The sequence below is a fragment of the Grammomys surdaster genome, unplaced genomic scaffold, assembly GCF_004785775.1.
Source record: "Grammomys surdaster isolate TR1022 unplaced genomic scaffold, NIH_TR_1.0 125603, whole genome shotgun sequence".
In the NCBI taxonomy this organism is placed as follows: Eukaryota; Metazoa; Chordata; class Mammalia; order Rodentia; family Muridae; genus Grammomys; species Grammomys surdaster.
This window is the reverse complement of record NW_021620446.1, coordinates 273,794-295,270: the sequence shown is the minus strand read 5'-3', so window position 1 is coordinate 295,270 and position 21,477 is coordinate 273,794. Positions and strand designations below refer to the sequence as shown.

Sequence of the window (21,477 nt, the reverse complement as noted above, 5' to 3'; positions counted from 1 at the left end):
TTCCTCCACACAGCTTCAAATCCTTCTTACACTTTGGCTACCTCCTCTTATGTCCTCTCTTGTGATTCTCCTCACTCTTTCTTCTCTTGCTATTTGCTATCTCTTGCTAGTCTCTGTCTCTTGCTATCTCCGCTGTTCTCTCCTGCTTCTCTGGCCACGTCCAGTCTGCTCTCTTTGGTCTCTGTTCTGGACTCTTCCAGATGCCTCTGGATAGTTTCTCTCTCTTATTCACAATAAAATCCTTCCCGCTAAGAGCAGAGCAGTCATGTCAGCAGTTTCTTTACTGCATCCCCTCACAGGCAAGAAGAAAGAATCTTCTTGACCAAATGTCTCACAAATGCACTGTTTTTATTCTTTCTGCTTCCTCTGCTGTGAGACCCCCTGTTCCTATGATCCTCTCTATAGAGCCAGTTGCCATATGCAGGTTTCCTGTCTCAGATCTGGCAGCATGCATCAGCTAAAGTGATTCTCTATGGGAGTCCAGAAATGATTCAGAAAGAGAGAATTCAGTTTCAGGAGTTGGACAGGCCAGCTATATCAGAAAAGGAAAATCTAATCTGCTAGGATTTTGGAGGGGGGAAAAAGTCAACCTTACCTCATGAATTTGACATATACCTCATATATATTTATAGTATGCTCAAATCCATATGTTGAATCCACTGGGCTATCTCCCATTCCATCCTTTCAATCTCTCTTGGAGTACATGCTTTGTTTGTTTTTGCTTTATAAATTTTTAAAAATATTTTTATTTAATTTTTAAATTTTATTTTATTTATTTACATTTTTTTTATGTGCATTGGTGTTTTACCTTCACATATGTACGTGTGAGGGAGTCAGGTTCCCTGCAACCAGAGTAACAGGCAATTGTGAACTATTATGTGGGTGATGGGAATTGAACCTACGTCTTCTGGAAGAGCAGCCAGTGCTCTTAACTACTGAACCATCTCTCCAGCCCTAGAGTATATGCTTTAATTTGTTTTGCTAAATAAACCTCTTTTAAAATTGGTAATCCCCCCCCCAAAAAAAAAGAAAAGAAAAAAAGAAAGAAGACAACCAATAACTAAACGATCTTTTAATATCTTGGTGCCATGGTTCAGATGACCTTCCATCAAAGACAAGATGGATGAGGCCCCTCTGTATGAGACCATTTGTCTCTTCTTTCCTGGAGCTTGGAAAAGCTCTATGTGTGTCCTGAATCTTCTTATGTGCATGTCTTGGAAACAAACAAAGCATTTCTCTTCTGGTCACTTTCTCATGGAGGCCGCTGTTCTCTCCTCATTATGAAACCCTCCTCTCACCACTTTGCTTCCTCTGTGGTTACTTAAAACCCCCAGTTAATCTCTGCTGTCACCAGCAGAGCGGCTTCTCTTCTTTCTTTGATTGATGGTGAGGAGATGAGGATTGCTGCCTCCTCTCTTCCTCTTTTTGCCTTGAAACTTTGACTGAGTTCTCTTGAGTTTGGCCAAGAGGGAAACTTCCAATTGCTAAGGGAATTTGATGGGATCTCACTCTGCCTTGCTTACTGTCCTCTCCCTTAGTGATAGAGACAAGGGCGTAGATAAAGCTTTTTACTTTCTATTGCTGACAGGATTCAAGATGGTGTGTCTATTGTAAATATCTCTTGTTCTACACAGCATGAAGAAACACTCCTGAGACCACCTTTCCTTCACTTGACATTTGGTCTGCTTCTGGATGACTCCAGTTCCAGAAGAAAAAGATATCCCCTTATCCCACTTGCCTTTCACAATCCAACATCTGAGCTCCAGAAATTTTAAAGCCTGTAGACTCCTCTTTTGCAAACTTGCACCATGCATGCAGACTACGTGTATGCATGTGTGTGGACACATACGTTCTGGTGTGCATCCATATGTATGTACATGCATGTGGAGATCAGAGGTTGACATGGAGTGTTTTCTTCTATTGCTCTCCACCATATATGTTTAGGCAGGGTCTCTCATTTGAGCTCACAGCTCACTGGTTCATCAGTCTAGCTAAGCCATCTTGGTCTAAGATCCCGCATATCTGCCCCCTAATCACTGGGGTAACAGGAATTTGTTTTACCTGCCCAGCATTTCCATGAGTGCTGAGAAGCCAAACTATACTCCTCAGACTTGAGCAGCAAGGACTTTGTCCTCTGAGACATCTCCCAAGTCCCAGATATATCTTTCTAAAGCTGTTCTCTGTAAGGATTCAGAAGTGATTTGGGGAGAATGCAGCTTCAGGAATTCGGTCAGCCAGTTACTCTGAGTTCCTGGGATGATTAATAGACACCCTGATCACCTCTGTTTCTATGCTTTAACACATGAAGGAAGATGCTCTTACCTGAGGCAGGCACTGGATACCTGGAGTGGAATCCTCCAGATTCTTGGTTTCTTGTCTTTTTGTATGGGGATCAGTTACCTGTCCAGATGATCTGGCCTGTTGGCAAATCTGCTTTACCACATATATAATTGCCACTAGAAAAGTTTTGTGGGGGCTGGATTGAAGGCTCAGCAGTTAAGAACACTAACTGCTCTTCCAGAGGTCCTGAGTTCAATTCCCAGCAACCACATGGTGGCTCATAACCGTCTGTAATGGGATCTGATGCCCTCTTCTGGTGTGTCTGAAGATAGCTACAGTGTACTCACATACATAAAATAAATTTTAAAAAGAAACATTCTATGGGGGAATAAAGTTAAATAAAACCAAGTCTTATAATAAAAGGGGGACCTCTGTATCATCTGGCCCCCATATCTCCTTCCTTATGTATGACCTGCTCTACATACAAAGGCTCTGGGGTTCAGAATGCCATCACTGCACCCAACGACTCAGCAGGGAGTCTCTTGTTCATCCTGGACTGCCCCTCCTCTTTTTGTTTGAATTAATTAAAAAGAAATTGTGTCTGTGTTTGTCCATGCATCACCTGCATGCAATAGTGTCGGAAGAGGAAGAGGAAGAGGAAGAGGAAGAGGGTGTCAGATCCTCTTGAACTGGGGAGTTACATATGTTTATCGGATACTATGTGGGTGCTGAGAATCCAACCCAGGTTCTTCAGAACAGTCAGAACCCTTAACCACTGATCTTCAAAGTAGTTTTTTCCAGGTCCAAGTAGTAACTATGTCTTTCTAAGATCTGTAACAAGCAAAACAAACAAGAACTTTATAGTTTGACAATGTGTGAACAGGTAATCTTAACTAATTATTGCATGTTATAAATACAATTCCAGTTAGCGTCTCTCTTCATAAGTTGATAAATTTGCTTATGTTGCTGTTTCACAATATTAAGGAAGGAAATGAAACAGGAAGGCGTCAGCAAGGAGGAGAGAGAAACATGAGGAAGGCAGAGAGCGTGAGGCTGTATTTTTTACTGAGAAAGATGAAAAGAAAACAGTATTTTTTTTACAAGAATTTTTTTTAACAAGATTTTCTTCCTCCTAAGATAAAGTGACTGGTCAAAATGGGAAAGAAGGAAGAGAGGCAAAATCAGGAGGCTTGAGCCCACAGATCTGAGGGAATCGTTTGTGGAATATGTGGAGAACTTAAAGATCGCTGATAACTGAAGTTTGGTTAAAATCTCAAGGTCAAATTGAGAATGCTGGCAGAAGACTCGAGAGGAGTCCTCTATTTAATTTAGTGAGCTTTTAAAATAGTGGTGAGTTCTATGTAGCATTTATAAGAACTGGCTGGAAGTTGCTCGGTAGTAGCAGCCCATACCTTTAATCCTAGCACTCAGGAGGGAAAGGCAGAGGCTCTTTGAGTTCAAGGCTAGCCTGGTCTACAGAATGAGTTCCAGGACAACCAGGGCCACTCAGAAAAACCCTGTCTCGAAGCCTCTCCTCCAAACAATTTTTTTTTTTTTTTTGAGACAGGGTTTCTCTGTGTAGCCTTAGCTGTCCTGGAACTCACTCTGTAGACCAGGCTAGCCTCGAACTCAGAAATCTGCCTGCCTCTGCCTCCCAAGTGCTGGGATTAAAGGCATGCACCACCACCGCCCGGCAAAAAAAGAAAAAAGAATTTAGGGTATACGTTTGCACACATATGTGGAGCTCAGAGGACAACTTGTGGGAGTTGATCAATTCTCTCCTACTATATGGGTCCCAGGGATTGAACTCAAGTCTAAGTTTGGTGGCAAATACTTTTTACCCCCTGAGCCATCTTGCGTATCCATGTTGTGAAAAGGAATCTGCATGTACAGTGTTGTTATTAGCTTAGCGTCTACACACTGTTAAAATGTTGTTTCTTCCTAGTTAACCCCTTCCAACCCAGATGCCCCTGGAGTGGAATAAGGTTGGAACTGGCAGAAACTCACCTGACTTAGAAGCTAAAGAAATGCCCCTACTCAAGAGTGCACAGATTTGAGGTAGATTGCAGTGGACGAGGGGGCGGGAAACAGGTGTCACAAGTCTTTCAGTGTCACCTGACCAAGGGCCCCCCCCTCCCCTGTCTTCCGTCATGCCAGGCCTGTTGCTTGGTCCTCTTGCTGCCGGTTTTCTTAGTTATTGAGGGATACGGCCATCCTAAGCACCCTTATCACCAATAGATAAGTCACTGTGTTTTTCACCCCTATTTCCTGGAAGGCCTACTCACTATGTTTCTCTCAGAATCCGACAAATTCCAACGGTTAGGCAACAAAAATTCTCTTACCGGTTATATAAGTTTCATTTATGTTCTGCATATAAAAGAGTAAAGTATCTAAATCTCAGAGATTAAAATAAAAATCCTGGTCTTCCTCTCTGAGACTGAATCCGGAGACATTATACACTCTGCAGTATTGAATAAGACTTTAAGGGTTACACAGAGAAACCCCTGTCTCGAAAAACCAAACCAAAAAAAAAAAAAGACTTTAAAACCCTGGGATCATCCAGTCAATGGTCGTGTGATCTGGACTTCCATAGCCTTTGCTACTGTTTTAATTTTTATTTGTGTTTTTGGCCCTGGCTCACTTAACCTCCTGCTATGATTGACATGTTTGGACTCTAGGCCCTAAAAGTTCAACTAATGATGACTTTGGGATGTCAGCTGCTGCTTGCTATAATCATAGCAGAACACAGGAGGACTTTTGGTCTTGTGTCAAGGACCCCATCTGAAGCCTGTGTGTGCTGGTTTCCATTGGATCCTGGAATGGCGTTATGTGTACTGTCCTACAGTTACCAGTTTCAAACTGTCTCCAGCACAACCCTGAGGGAGGAGTTTTAATTGATGGCTCACTCTCCAATTGCCTTTTAGCCATTTGGGAAATAAATGGGAAATTCCAAGATTATAAATTAGTTTGTCCAGCAATGTGATTATATAATGTTGGAAACCAATTACTTTTGTTCTGTATAATTTTTTTAAATAGCTAGCAAAATTTAATGTCAACTATAGCTGTTTTTTTAAAAAACCCTTGCTCCCTGACTGGTGCAAATGAGCAGGCCTTATTTCTCCCTAGGACTCATTCTGGCTGAGCCACTCACTTACTCTAAGACAACAGCTTTCCCACTGGGATCCTGTCTTCACTGCCTTTAGTGCCTCAGTCTCTCTAAGACACGCCCATGTCCTGAATTGTTGGAGTGTGGCCCTACTCAGTGCACTAGAATAGACTTCCAAGATTCACATTTTATCCTTAGAGCACGGGACTGGAATCCTTGCACCAACACTGGGGCCTACAGAAGACTTCAGGAAACTTGGAGGGAAAGTGGGGACGACGCCAAACACTGTTCAGTGAGGGATCTAGAAAAGAACCTGTCCCAGTGTTGCCAACCACTGTCAGGGGACTCCCTAGCACCGAGGAGTCTCCCCCCTGTTGACTGAATATCTGCCTTCACATACAGCTGCCCCTAGGCCCAGGAACCGACCCACAGAACCAGGAATAAACCCGAGCAAAGCTTCAGGAGGTGGGCGGGCAGAGGAAAGGGGGAAGATGTCCAACGCCCACCTCATCATCCATTGAGTTCAGGGAACCTCGATCCTCATCCAGGGCCACCACAGAATTCCAGACAAAATTGTCAGTATAGCAGATTTCTTTCTCTCCGAGCTCAAGCAGTGGTCGGTCATCCACCCAAGTTCTGAGGACGGTCTGCATCAAGATCTGCACTTTTCTTGGGCACTGTGGGAGAATGGGAGTCGGGATTGATAGTTCTCTCAGCCCTACCTTTCCTGGAAAGGCCAATTATTTGAAAAGAGGCCCCCACTCAGCATGCTGTTAACCACAGACCACAGCAGGGAGCCAAAACCCTTCTACTTAATCCTAGTCATTTCCTGTCCCTGGACTGGAGGAAAACAGATGGTGAGCCAGTGAGCTGAGAGTGTTCCAACTCAGTTCCCTACTGTCCACTGCCCACTGCTACCTCTGCTAGGCCAGGGACCGTGTTTCCCTTTCACACACTAAGACTGTGCAGGAGTTCCTGGTACAGGCATCCTGGTGTTCTACAGTTGGGTTTCTGTTTCCTGTGAGTCCCTTGGGCACTTTTCAGACTGCCTGTGCCCAGTCTGCAGGGTGAAAAGGCTTTTCATGAACTGGACAGTAGGAATTCCTCTAGACTGTGGGATTGGGGGGACAATCTGACCCCAAGGATATCCAGGCAGCATCGCTGTGTGTCTGCCCAGGAGAGTGTCCAAGATATCATTATCCAACTCCCTGACACACACAGTAGACCAGGCAAACAGACTGTCGTTCAGCCATAAACACTAGCGCCAGCCCCTCCCTTCCAACACACACCAGGTGCTGTTTGAGTCGAGATCCTCAGGCTCAAACACGGTTTCTAAGACTCCTGCTCTTCTCCTCTCCCACATTCACCTTCGGACATAGGCAACAGAATCTGGACAGCAGAGGTTCACGAAGAGTATACTAAACAGGGACCAGACGATAGCCGGGCACTGAGACCTCACTGGGCATGTTGATGGTGGTGACTATCATGGCAGTAGAGCCAGTGTGGTCCCCTGAGCATGGCCACTTCACGATGCTGCTATGCATGTCCTTGTTTGGGGGGACACAAGTGTTGTGAGTCAGGAGGACATGGTGGGAAGTGAGTGCTGGAGAGGGTCTGGAGGCCAGCGCGGCTTCTGCCGTGTTTTCCATTTCTCAGAAGACACGTTGTAAGTTAGTGTACTTCCTAGAGACCGAGAAGAGGACAAATTACAGAGTTTTACTTTTCAGCTCTGGGTGTGTACTGGGGAAGGCCACTCCCACGAAGGCTCTTTTCAGCCTGCCTCCCATAGCCCTGAGATAGGAGGCTGAGGAGATGGGCAGCAGCAGGCATTACTACAGCTAGCTTTTGGCGTGCTCAGGATTTAAGTTTATGAATAACCCTAAGTGTAAGTTACAGCAAGTGACGTCATTACCATACCCAGGAAAGGGCTGTTGAGAGCAGACCAGGAACACCTCCCAGGGTTCAAGGCTGTCTGACCAGACTTAGGTATTACAGGTGATATACTAACCAAGCCTTACTGGCTTATCCTCAAAGAGTGATCTCTGTTACGGATTCTAAGTCCCACACTCCTTCCTGTTACATAGGGTTGCATTCCTTCTAGGCTCTGCCCAACAGTTACCTGGCTATTGCCAGGTAGGCCTGGCTTGCTGTGAAAGGGACTGTTTGGCCCCTCCTCGCTCTCTTTGCCCCTTTTCTCTCTCTGACCCCCTTCACTCTCTCTCACCCCTTTCCCTCCTCTTTCTCTACTGTTCTTGGCCAGCCTCTTCTTTTCTCTTTCTTTCTCTTTGTCCTCCATCCCCTCTCTTTCTCTGCCTCTACTCCCCTCTCAATGCCTCTTCCCATGCCCCCAAATAAACTCTATCCCATACTATATTATCATATGGTTGGCACCTCAGGGGGAAGGGATGTCTCAGCATGTGCCCGCCGAGGGACCCCTCCCTCGTCACCATACTGCGCCCTATAAAACATATCCTTGTCCTTTTTATAAAACACATCATGTAGGTCACAAATTAATAGAGTTTCCTCCTGGTGCAAGACCTGTTCACCCAAGAAACCTTAAGAGTACACCTTTGTTTCCCCCACCACAGGCCTGGGGGTCCTTATACAACCTCTGTATGGTGCTGTCATTAGAGATCTTTCTGCCTAAGAGAGATGGTCTGGCTCTGTATGTCTCTTGAGCCCTAGAACACAGCCATGATGAGCTTTGTCTTACTGTGCTTTGTTGGATTCATGGTTGCTGGAGCTTAACTATAGCAAACAATTCAGGTCTGGACCACAGCTAGAGAGTGTTCAACATCAACAATGAAACGATTCCCCAGAGGCACAAGAGAAGATGCGGCTCCTGTCTTGCAGATGAGTGAAACATGGTGTTTCAGGGAACAGACTCCTCAGGCCAGGGGGAGGGAGAGTCACACAGGAAGGCAAACCTCAGGCAGAATTTATTCTGGAGTCAGAACACTCTAGTAGCCTCTGCTTTGTTTCAGACCCTAGGACAGGGGGCTGAGATTCATATTTTACATACCAAAGCAGACCTGGCCTCCAGGTTCTCACAGCATCCCTCAGTCCCTACCTGGCATTCCCTGACCCCAACCCAGAGCTTTCCAGCCCATTTTGGTCTCCCCCAACGCCTGCTTCTACCTTCTCTCTCTCCTCTGTCTCTTCTGTCTCTTTGGTTGCTTTCTCTTTCTCTTCTCCTCCCCCTCTTTCCTTCCCCATGGTGATCTCCCTGACCTCCTTCCTTGGGGCCAGTGAACTTGCCTGCTGGAGAGCAGCTTCCCAGTAAATCTGCTTCATATGTATATTTTAATCTGGTTTGAACTGCCTCATTGTGCTGGCGGAAAAAATAACTTATCAGCCTCCGAAATATTTTTGTTTTTCAAGACAAGGTTTTGATGTGTTTATAAAAAGATAAAGAGAGGGAGGAATATGTTCTATGGAGGTGTGGTGAGGTATGGGGGAAGGGGATGTCTCAGCCTGCCCATGCTGAGGCCTCCCTTCCCCCTGAGGGACCAGCCACAGGATGTTATAGTGTAGAATAGAGTTTATTCAGGGCATGAAGAAGGGAGTCAAGTATAGGCAGAGAAAGGCAGAGAGAGTAGAGGCTGACCATGAGCATGTGGAGAGAGGGGGGAAGGGGCGAGGGGACAGAGTGGGAGCATGGAGGCAAGAGAACAAGAGAACAAGAGAGTGAGGAGGGCGGGGCAAGCAGCCCCTTTTATAGTGGGTTAGGCCTACCTGGGTGATGCCAGGTAACTGTGGGGAGGAACATACCCAGCTGTTGCCAGGTAACTGGAAGTGGAGCTTAGACAGAATGCTAACAAGTTTCTCTGTGTAGCTCTGGCTGTCTTGAAACTCGATAGACCAGGCTGGCCTGGAGCTCAGAGATTCTCCACCTCTGCCTCCCAGGTGCTGGGATTAAAGGCTTGTGCCACCACCACCCACCCAGCCTCCAAGATCTTAACCAAGTGTGATGCATTCAATATGGTCTTACAAAAATGCCCACAGTGTCCTCGATGCACCTTGGTGATATACACATTGACACTCTCTCAAAGGATAGTCCTATCAGGGCCACGAGGTGCTTACAGTCTCCAACAGAGGGAAAGCACCTCAAAGAGCTGCACAGTGGCCTCCTGTTCCTCTGTGAGCACCCTTGATTTCAGTGATTTATATCAGACCCTGAGACAACACAGCAATGACTGTGATCTGAGAACTCAACTTGTTGTGTTTTATAAATCTAAGTATAATGCGGAGGGAGAGAGCAAATCAGCGGGCTGGCCAAGGTGTTACCCTGAGGAATCACCACCATGAGACGGGCCTAGTACAAAAGGGAGTTTACTGGGGGAAGGGAAGGGGACTTGGAAGAGGGTTAGAAGCAGAGAGAGGAGGACAGAGAAGGACAGAAGGAGAAGAGAGAGGAAAGAAGAGAAGAAGAGGCCAGATGAGAACACTGAGGAAGAGAGTAAAGATGGGACAGGGTGGGGTGGGGGTGGGAGAGGCCGAGAGTGAGCTGGGCTAGCTGAGTAGTCCTGCAATCCTTCTTATCAGCCGAGTTGGCTCACCCCTTGAAGGTGGAGATGTAAGCTGTTCCAGGTAGCTGTTGGGTGGAGCCTAGAAGAGTTGCCAACAGAGCTAATTTGCATTTTCTTCTAGAAAAAGAAATAGTTTTTAAGAAAATCACTTGCTACTCTTCTAAAGGGGCAGGCAATAACTGTAGTTTTGAGAGAAAAACTCTAGGGTAACAGAGAGTTCAGTTCTGGCTCCAAGCAAATGTGCATCTGGGAGAAACCCAGGGTCATGGGGTGCCATTGTTCAAGTATGTTACTGGATTCAATTTGGTAGGATTTCTGCCGTAAAATTCATGTGATACTTTCTGTGGGTTTCTTTTCACGAGATGCATTTTTTTCCTTCTTTCTTGTCAGGATGAGGTAATCCTGGCCCAGGAAGATGTGTTGGGAAATCCCCACGCACTTTCTGTTAGCCCATTTGTTTGTTTCCTTTAAACAGAGCTTGTGCAGACTTGACATTGCTTCTTTGAGAAAATACTTGATGGTGTTTAGTGAAGAGGCCACTTTGGCCTGCATCTGTGGGTAGGTTACAGGCTGCCCTGTGCTCCTATTCTTGGACTTGCCAGCTTGTCTGTTCTTTCTGAATCAGCATGAGTGATTGAGCCTGTCTTGTGATTTGTCCATGTCATCTATGTCATTGACTTGCTTGTGAGCAAATCAGAACGTATCCTCATGATCACTGCTCTCTCTTTAGTTTATCTGTTTATTGTGTGTTTAGATGTGTGTGCATATGGGTGAATGCTGGTACCAGAGCATGAATGGGGAGGACAGAGGACAACTTTTGGGAAGTTCTCTCCTTTGACCAAGTGGATCCCAGAGCCTGAACTGAGATCATCAGTCTCAGAGCCATCTAACCGGCCCTTTTCTTTATTTACACTTAATGATTTATTTATTTTTATCTTATGTGTATTGGTGTTTCACTTGCATGCATTTCTGTGTGAGTGCCTTGGGTCTCCTGGAGTTTTACAGACAATTGCGAGCTGCCGTGTGTGTGTGTGTGTGTGTGTGTGTGTGTGTGCTGGGGATTGAACCTGGGTCCTCTGGAAGAGCAGCCAGTGCTCTAACCACTGAGCAATCTCCAGCTCCTTTCCATTTATTACTTATTTGCTTGTTTACTTAAAGATTTTATGATCGTTATGATCATGGCCGGTAGTGACATCCTGCTTTGATTCTGGCTCCATAACTTCATCTCCTCTGTTTTCCCTGTGTTTGCCAGTGTCCATAGTCTTTTAAGAACCAGTTCTTGCTTTTTCTGTTCTCTAGAATTCCAAACAGATTTCTATATTCTCAGGTGAGTATATCTCTATACTCACCCGAGCCTACGTATCTCCTGGCACTGCAGGCCTTCCACTGTGTCCCCAGTTGTCCCACCCCGCCTCATGCTTTTGCCTTTAGTCCCACTGTCCCTCAGCTGTAGCATCAAACATATACTTGTATCCGTGTGTATTAATAAAGTCTCACTAGGAAGCCCAGGCTGACCTTGACTTCTGTCTTAGGTTTTCTATTGTTGGGGTCCAAAAACCCAAAACAATCCAAGCAGGCACGGGAGTCCATGCAAAGCAAGATCTTTATTGAATTAGACAGCAAAAACTGCCTGGTCAGGGACAACAGCACAGACGTGGGAGCTGACTGGGTCCTGAACTTCTTCTTCTTTTTTTTTTTTTTTAAAAGATTTATTTAGGAACCAAGATGTTGGGGTCCAAGTATAAACCTGCTCCCTTGGCCACTCTCCCCAGTACCCTCGACCCTGCTGAGTATGACGTGTCTCCGGAGACCTGAAAGGCACAGGTCGAGCGCTTGAGCATAAGGGCCCGGCTTAAACGGGAGTATCTGCTTCAGTACAACGACCCCAAACGCCAATCGCACATCGAGGATCCTGCCTTGATTCGTTGGACCTATGCAAGATCAGCAAATATATATCCTAATTTCAGACCCACTCCCAAGAACTCACTTTTAGGAGCCCTGGCAGCGTTTGGACCCCTCATCTTCTGGTATTATGTTTTCAAAACGGACAGGGACAGAAAGGAAAGACTTATCCAGGAAGGAAAATTGGACAGAAAATTTAACATCTCCTACTAAGTTTGGCAAGGATGACTCTATTCTTGCATGAATAAATCTCCTGTTAATTAATCAAAAAAAAAGATTTATTTATTTATTATATACGAATACACTGTAGCTGTCTTCAGACACACCAGAAGAGGGCATCAGATCTTATTACAGATGGTTGTGAGCCACCATGTGGTTGCTGGGATTTGAACTCATGACCTCTGGAAGTGCTCTTAACCACTGAGCCATCTCACCAGTCCTTAGTAACTATTTAAGCAGAAAGATCATAAAGTCCATAAGCATCTGTGCTACGATACTGTCACAATGTTTCATCAATCAGAATCACCTGAAAAAAATCACAAACCCCACTGTATGCAACTGTATGCAAGATACAGTTAGCCCACAAGCACGTGCAAGATACTGTTACAATGCTTCATCTGACAGGATCATTTGTTCTCATCCTGATTGAGAACAATCATTATATTTTGGGGGACACAAGAAGGATGGGAAGTTGGCAAGCTACCTGGAAAGTCCCCAGCTCCTTAGAGCCTGGGAACTTGAACTTCATTTCACCTTATGATCAAAATGGAGCCTGAGAACACAATAGCAGTCCTCAGGTAGGGCTCATGTGTTTAATTCCAACACGGTTGCTGTGATAAATCGCTAAGACCAAAAGCAACTTGGCAAGTAAAGGGTTTATTTTGGTTTATAGCTCTCAGGCCACACTTTCTCACTGAGGAAAGTCAGGGCATGAACTGAAGGCAGGAACTGAAGCAGAGGCCATGGGGGAAAGGTGCTGCTCACTGGCTTGTTCCTCACGGCTTGCTCAGCCTTTTCTTTGACATCACCTAAGACCACCAGTCTAGGGTTGGCACCACCCACATTGACTGGATTCTCACACATTAATCAGGAAGATGCTTCACAGGCTTGCCCACTGCCAATCTAGTGGAAGCTTTTCTTTTAATAATTAATTAATGTTATTTTTATTTTTTAGCACTGGCTTGTCTGGAACTAGATCTGTCGGCCAGGCTGGCCTTGACTCTTAGAGATCTTCCTGCCTCGGTCTCTCAAGTTTTGGGATTAATGAGATGAGCCATCACCGCCTGGCTAATGAAGGCATTTTTTTCAACTGAGGTTCCCTCTTCCCAAATGACTCTAACTTGTGTCAAGTTGGCCTAAAACTAGCCAGCACAAACTCACTATGCAGCACAGGTTCTTTCTACTTCTTCCTGCCTCAATGCTCCAAGTGCTGGAATTACAGATGTGTGTTAATATACCTAACTATATTATTATTTTCAACACATCCTTAACTGTTAGGTTAACTAAGAACATAAAAAACTGAGCATGTGTTATTAAGTGACAGAGCACGTGGCAGTGTGGAAGGCCCTGGACTCAGTACCTTGCCTCCTGGGTTCTGTACATACGCAGATTCTCTGTTTCCAGTTTTTATGGTGGCATTGTGTAAAGTATGGCCGAGTTCTGTTTCCTTCACCTTATTCTTGCTGTGGTTGGAAGTGAGGGTCTGGCAGCCGTGATGTGTTCTGTGGAAAGCCAGAACACCACACGCAGTGTGATAGTCCAGCTGCTGTGTTTTCCTCACAGAATGTTCATTTGTTTCTGTGCTTCAGTTTCCACACGCTCACTGATACTCTGTTGTTCAGACGACCATGGTGCCTCCCCTCCCCTCAAATCAGGCTTCAGTCTGGGGACATGCTTATAACACCTATTTTTGAAAACTTTTCCTGCTGACACCAACATTCAGGTCTCCTGCAGAGAATTTCTGGGCTTCGTGGTTTCCCAGAGAGAAACACAACTGGGTGAATTTTCCCAGAAGATGTATCACAGAACTTGGTGGTGACTGTTTGTCACTTGGTGCTAATCATGAAAAGGACAAGGTTTGTTGAAAAGAAAATGGTTATTCACTAGGCACACAGGGAAGCAGGCATGAAGTTTTCTGTAATGGGCTAAAGAAGTCTAGCGGTGTGAGACGAAGGGCTGTGAAGACTGTGAGCATCATGGCTCCTGAGAGGAGCATGTTCAGGAGTTGCTGGCTACTGTACTCTCTGATATCCAAAGGTCACCAAGGTCCACATGAAGGATGAGTGGTTTCATCTGGTTTGAGATAAAGGAAAGTGGTTTCTAGCTTTCTGAAAAACAACTCAGGTAGCCTGTGCTACCTCACCAGTTACCACAGTAACCAAGCCAGAGGTGTTGTCTGTGGCAAAGCTAAGGGGAGCAAACGCCCTAGTGTCTGACTTCTAACTCCCTGATAGAAGTCAGCGGAGCACCACGGTTCCTATAGCTTCCCCAGTTGCCCCTAGGTATTCCATGTCCATTCTAGCAACTCTGGCTAGCACTGAGCATCTCATTCTGCTGGTATTGTTGCTTGTTACAGGCTGGCTCAATTCACTCACCTTCACACACACTCATGGGCTCAAAGAGGCACATATCTGTGGACCAGGACAGTCTGGTGTTGGTGATAAAGCCCTATCCAGAGCCAACCATGGAGCTAGGCTTAATGATCGCTGCTTGCACCAGTTAGCCCACTGATTGGTCTGTACATGATGAATAAAACTGCGGCTCTTTTGTAAGAAGCTTCAAGTTCAGTGTTGACTGTCCTCTCGGCACCCCGCATGGCTTCTCCCAGCTATCCTGGTTTGTAACTCACTCCTGCCACCTGACTGATGACAGCCTGTCTCCATTAACCCATGCACCCTATCCAGATGCCTTTGCCATGACCTCCACTGTATTTGAGAGTGTTTCCAGACATGGTTTTCTCTGTTCTACTGCACACGGTACCAGTGTCCTGGAAGAAGACAAGTTTTGCTTTCTAGATGCTTCTCTCTCTTTAGGGAAGTCTGTACAGGGCTTCTAGAGCCGGGGATGGGGATTCTGGCAAACTTCTCTGGAGTGATGGCGTCAAAGCAGTTCCAATGACTGCTGCTGTCACTTGATGAGACTCATGGCTCAAGAGAGTAATGGGTAAGGAAGAAGCCTTTTGTTTTGGCCAAGAACCCAAAAGTGAACCTTTCCTGGAAAATTAACCTCTTGAGTCTGGGACCTCAAGTTATAAATATAGGGAAGGAAAGAAATAGCGTGAGGTGGGCTAACGGGGGCAAATATGCAGTCATCTCTGGTCAGAGACAAAGATCTTCCCAGACGCTAGAGGCCCTCTTCTCTTTCCGTTTATGGTCTGGGTGTTTGTGGTCATGCTAGCTTGTGGGCATCTTTAACGTAAAGGGTGGTGTGAGTAACTATGCAAGTTTAGGCTACACCAACCCAAATTACAACATTATAATCCTCTCTCTCTCTCTATCTCTCTCTCTCTCTCTCCCTTCCCTTCTTCCCTCTTTCCTTTCTTCCTTTCCTCCCTCCCTTCCTTCCTTCTGTCTTTCTTTCTTTCTTTTCTTAAAAACAAGATTTTCTGGCCGGGCAGTGGTGGCACACGTCTTTAATCCCAGCACTTGGGAGGCAGAGGCAGGTGGATCTCTGAGTTCGAGAGTTCGAGGCTAGCCTGGTCTACAGAATGAGTTCCAGGACAGCCAGGGCTACCAGGGCTACACAGAGAAACCCTGTCTCGAAAAAACCAAAAAAAAAAAAAAAAAAAAAAAAAAAACCCAGGATTTTTTGACATAGCCTTGGCTGTCCTGGAGCTCACAGAGATCTATCCACCTTTGTCTCTGAGTGCTGAGATTAAAGGCCTGTTGCCTACTCTCCGGGCTGCAGTACAATGTTTCTTGATGATCAGCATGTCTATGTGAAGAAGTGAGCTGATAAAAACTTTAAGGAATGGGCAGAATCTGAAGATAGAGACTGTGGCTTCTCGTCCCATGACATTTACAGACCTTGGGGTGAACCAGTGTTGTTAGCAGAAGTGGCTTTCAGATATCTGTAGAGTGACCTGTTGTAACTACACAAGAACTGTGGGACACTGATGTATTTCCCAATTGCATTATCAGTAGAAACGGCATACTTATGTCGATATGGTCAGTTATAGCAGTTCAAGGAGTTCTCCCAGAGGCCTTCACTCAAGTCATGACAAGATGTTGACTTAGAGACCGTTGTAGGAAAAAATTTCAGAGCTACACATGGTGGCACATTCCTTTAATCCCAGCACTTGGATGCAGAAGCAGGCAGATTTCTGAGTTCAAGGCCAGCCTGGTTTATGGATTGAGTCCTAGGACAGCCAGGGACAAACAGAGAAACCCTGTGTCAGAAAAGAAAGAAAGAGAAAAAAGAAAAAGTTCAGAGCGAGTGAATATAAAGCGTAGTTAAGGTGACAGAAGAGCTTTTAACTGGGCATGGTAGTAGCTCATGTCTGTAATTCTACTACTCAGGGGTCTGAGACAGGAGGATTACTGTGAGTTTGAGGCCAGTCTTGGCTACACAGTGAGTTCCAAATCAGCCCAGAATAAAACCAAAAGAAGAAGGCAGAGGGGAAGAAAAGAAGAAAGGAGATGGAATGCAGGTCAAAGAGCCAGTGAGCCGGCTCCTGGTGAGAGAGCACTGTAACCTACCCAGCCTGATGACACTGGTTGGATGCCAGGCTGGCCTCCAGTCCTCTGGGAAAGTTGTCTGATGTTCACATGTGCTTAGTGGAGAAGGGTGTTGGGGCTAGCAAGACGGCATTTCTAGGTAAAGAGGTTTATTTCCAAGCCTGAGTACCCAGATTTGATCCCAGATCTCACATGGTGGAAGGAGAGAACTAAACTATTGAAAGTTGTCTTCTGATCTCCATATTCATGTGTGAGTATGTGTGCACCTACGTGCACACACACACAGACACACAAACATACACACACACACACACGCATACACACAGACACAATACACACACACAGACACACACACACACACAGACACACACACACAGACACACACAGACACACACACACACACTGCAACACTCAATAAATGCAGAAAAAAGTTTTAAAAAGAAGAAGGGTTGGGGAAACTTAAGGAAAGGATAAGTGTACACACTTCAGTCGGTTCTGTCCCTCTCAAAGGAGTAACAATGCTGTACATGCTATCTATGCTATTTCTGTAGGGTTTTAAGAGTTCTTACTTGTTTTTGAAATTTTTATACACTATATTTTGATCTTATTTTCCCCTCTCTCAAGACCTGAGATTCTCTCCTCCACATTCATACTAATCCAACTCCATCTTCTTTCTCTCAAGAAAAAAAAAGCCCAAAGCCAAAACAATATTTTTGTGATTTTTAAAGTTACATTAATCAAAGAATTTAAAGATGAAGTAAAAATGTTTTCTTATACTTATTTTATCTAAGGAGTTTTTTGTAAGTAAGATGTTTATTTTAAAAAATGAAGGTGGCTGGGCGGTGGTGGTGTATGCCTTTAATCCCAGCACTCAGGAGGCAGAGGCAGGTGGATTTCTGAGTTCGAGGCCAGCCTGGTCTACAGAGTGAGTTCCAGGACAGCCAGGACTACACAGAGAAACCCTGTCTCGAAAAAACAAAACAACAACAAAAAAATGAAGGTAGTTTATGAAGTGCACTGTGTATCAGTGGAAACTATAACTATCTTTGGACAGACATATAGGTAAAAAATGCCAAAGGAATTATTTTCAGGGAGTGGTGGTAGTTTGATTTGTTGGGACAGTCTATTTACAAAGCCCTGGCTATCCTAGAACTCAGTATGTAGACCAGGCTGGCCTCTAACTAACAGAGAGCTACCTGCCTCTGCCTCCAGGATCAAGGGTGTGAGCCTTCATGCTTGTTGCCAAAAAGTTCTTAATTTACACAGGCCATGGAGTGGTCAGTGCATGTTGTGATTATACACGTGCTTTAAATCTTGTTTGTGGGAGTCTCAGAAAATCATAGGTTTTCTGATAAGGACACAGTAAGGTTAAAATGAAAGCCCATGTATGGTTTGGCCTTAAGTTTTGCTCATTGCTATTTTAGCATCCTTATTTGAAATGTCTCAATAAGAAGAAGAAGGAGAAGGAGAAGGAGAAGAAGAAGAGGAAAAGATAAGAAAAGAAAAGAAAGTATTGTTTCTATGTAGGCAATCTTCACAGCATTTTGTCATTGGTTGTGTGGAAATCATGAACTGTCAGTTGACAAGAAGTTTAAACCAGCTCAGGACCAGAGGTTCTTTCCACTGACAAGTCCCCTTAATCTCCCTGGTCATATTTTGCTGCCTCAGTCTGAAGGAACGACACATGCAAATCCAGTTTATATTCTATAGGAGGTCTCCAAGGGTTGTGACAAGCTGTGTTCTGTGGGTGTGTTTCTCCAGAGAGCAGAGCCCTTTTCCAGCTTACTGGAAGCTTCCTATGGCTGCTTTCCTTTCTGGGAGTTGGTTTCCTGTGTGTGTCATATAGACTCTGGTATATTTGACTTGCATGAAATGTCTGATGTTTGTGACAAGTCATGATACTTTCGGGCTGCACTAAAGTACCCTGTTTTTGCCAGTGAAGTGTGTTTCTTTCAAACAACAAATAGATCTTGAATACAAACAGCTAGTCTGCATGTTTTAACCATAAGTTAAGAGTGTTTACTTCTAGGGACATTGTTGATAGGATTTGCTGATTCCTATTATCTTGTAAGTTGTTTTCCTGGCTCGTTCAAATATTACTTATTCCTAGTAAGAGTTTGGTGCTTTACTAAGTTGGGTGTGAGTGATCCTTTCTTTGTTATCATTTGTCCATATATTCCTCTCATGAAATTGATTCTTTCTTGTACTCTCCTATGTGTGACTGTTTCTTACGTTTTGGACTCTGAGCATTGGCTGTGGACCAGCTTAGTGGTGGTGGATTACTTCAAGTCCTGCTTCTCTCGAAAAGCTGTTCTCCATGTATTGTTGCTGTTGTATTGGTTTTTTTGAAACTGGATCTCTTTATCCTAGCCTGACCTAGAACTCACTGTATAGTTCAAATTGGCCTCCAAATCTCAGAAATCTTACTACCTCAGCCTCCCTAGTCCTGGTATTACAGATATAAGCAACCACACCCAGCTTCCCTATTGATCTGAAAAGTCAACTGCTCAGTAGAGTAGACTTGATAGGTAGTTACTTACTTTCAGGGCTTAAAATACATGATGCTGTTCTTTCTGGTTTTTTACTGCATTTTTTTTTTTCCTGAGAGACCTGTTAATTCTGATGAGTTTGCCCTCATAAGTTAATGCTTTTATTGTTTTTCAAGTGTTTTTCTTTTTCTCTGTAGTCTTAAGATTTTAAATACAATGGGTTACAGAAAGGTTCTTTTTCTGGCTATGCCACTTGTGTTTGAGTGTCTGTCTCTTTCCCTAGCATTTGGAGACCTTCTGCTATGATTTCACTGAGTAGATTTTCTAAGATTCCTTCTACCTTATAGATTCTTGGGTTTGGTCTTGTTCAGGTTTCCGAGTTCTTGAAAGTGTGGTGATGTTCCTTTCCTCCACTGACATTTTATCTACAAAACTGGAGATAGAGTGCTGAGACTGAGCCTGGCATGGGCTTTTGAAACCCCAAAACCCACCTTAATGACACACTTCTTCCAACAAGGCCATATCTCCCAATCCTTCCCAAAACAGTTCAACGAACCAAGCCTCCAAATACATGAGCCTATGGTGGCCATTCTCGTTCAAACCACCACTCTCCCCACCAAAGATCATTGAAAACTTAGTAGTTAAAAATTGCAGTAAAAGCCGGGCAGTGGTGGCGCGTGCCTTTAATCCCAGCACTTGGGAGGCAGAGGCAGGTAGATTTCTGAGTTCGAGGCCAGCCTGGTCTACAGAGTGAGTTCCAGGACAGCCAGGACTACACAGAGAAACCCTGTCTCGAAAAAACAAAAAACAAAAAAAATTGCAGTAAAAATAAAAATACTAAGTGAAATGAAATGAGGAAAGTAAAGAAGAAGCAAGATAAAAGGGAAAAAAGAAAGGAAAAAAAAAACAAGTTAGGAAAAAGGAGAAAAGGACAAGAGATAAACAACCTCCCCCCCAAAAAACAAAACAAAACAAAAACTGGGTTAGGTCCTAAAAAAATTCCCAAAGTCTGGCATTTAGACAAGAAAGCATTCCCTCAGGGATTTAAGAAGATAGTTCTTGCTAAAAGGACTCCATACTTGGGCAAAAACAAAAACCTTAACTCTTCTATTAACATATGCTTGTGCTGCCTATTAGGATATGGGCTCCCTCAGTCCCTACACACTAGTACTTTTGGCCGGTCATCCTCACTGGCCCTCTATCCTAAACCTCTCCAGCGCCCCCACCCCAGCTTCCCCTCGCTTCCCCCACTTCTCTGACTCCCATCTAACTCACCAGATGATGGAAACGGACATGGCTGCTCCTAGGGATAGCGGAAGAGAGGTATTATTGTAGGTATGAGGGCGAGCACAGCCAGAGTCATCTGGAAGAGTCTAGACTGAACTGGGTGGGCCAGGAGAGGAGAGAGGGCACATGGATGCAGACAGGTTCAGGAGAAGAACCAAGAAAGTATACAGCTGAAAACTTCCCCAGAATTAAAAAATTAGACTCGGGTACGACGCGAGCTCTCAAGGAACTCCAGAGACCACTTGCTGCAACGGCAAGAGTGAGGTTTAATGAAGGAAGCTTCGGTCCGAAACCTATCTCACGTAGGAGACAGCGGATTTGGCCCTGAGATCTAACAGTGTAGGATATTTAAAGGTAAAGGTCGGGGGCGGGGTGGGGAGGAAAGGGGTTGTGGCACAGTCGTATACAATTGGCTGTTTCAAACATCTGTAATGTGTGTAAACGGATCTCACAAGAACTGTCCCTGGTTTCTGAGGCCTTGAAACTCAGTGTGAATTTTATCTGAGCCAGCTCACCACCTGGCAGGATTTAATTAGCAAGTCCTTGGGCCCTTGGTGGGAGTTTTTAAAGCATCACAGGAACAGATGGGTGTTTTAATAATGTTCTCTTTCTTAAGGAGTTTACCCTTGGGCACTTACCCTATCTTCTACAGCCGGTGGATCTTCGGACCTTTGTTTCCCTGCATCTTTAGTGACAGCCTTGAGGCTTACTGTTATATCATTTATCTAACTTAAAAATACCCTTTCACAGCCAACATAGCTTATCTAGTGATCAGGAGAAAGACTCCTTTTAGCAAGTAGGAATTGTCTTCTTAAGTCTCAAGAAATGCTGGCTTTTGTCTAAGTGCCAGACTTTGAGAAAAGGAATTTCTTGAGATCTAGCACAACCTGAGAGTGCTCACAGGGTGCATGCAGACACGGTGGGGAAGGCATGGTAGGAACAGGGAGCTGGTGGCATTGAACTAACAGTCAGGTGGCAACAAGTGCCCTCATTTGATTTAGTCTATGAGCCCAGCCTACGAAGTGCTGTTACCCACACTTCCCTTCCCAGTCAGTCCTACAAACTCCATAGATATGCTCAGGTTTGCATGGGTAAGTCTAAATCCAGTCACGCTGACACTGAAGATTAACTCATATATATATATATATGAGTTAATATATATTATATATGAGTTATATAATATATATAACTTATTATATTATATATAA

The 21,477-nt window shown here is 44.6% G+C and overlaps 1 pseudogene; it reads left to right on the top strand.

Annotated features, from left to right (window-relative positions):
• The first annotated feature begins 11,625 nt into the window (after window positions 1-11,625).
• On the top strand, window positions 11,626-12,084 carry LOC114638504 (annotated as a pseudogene).
• Window positions 12,085-21,477: the final 9,393 nt, after the last annotated feature.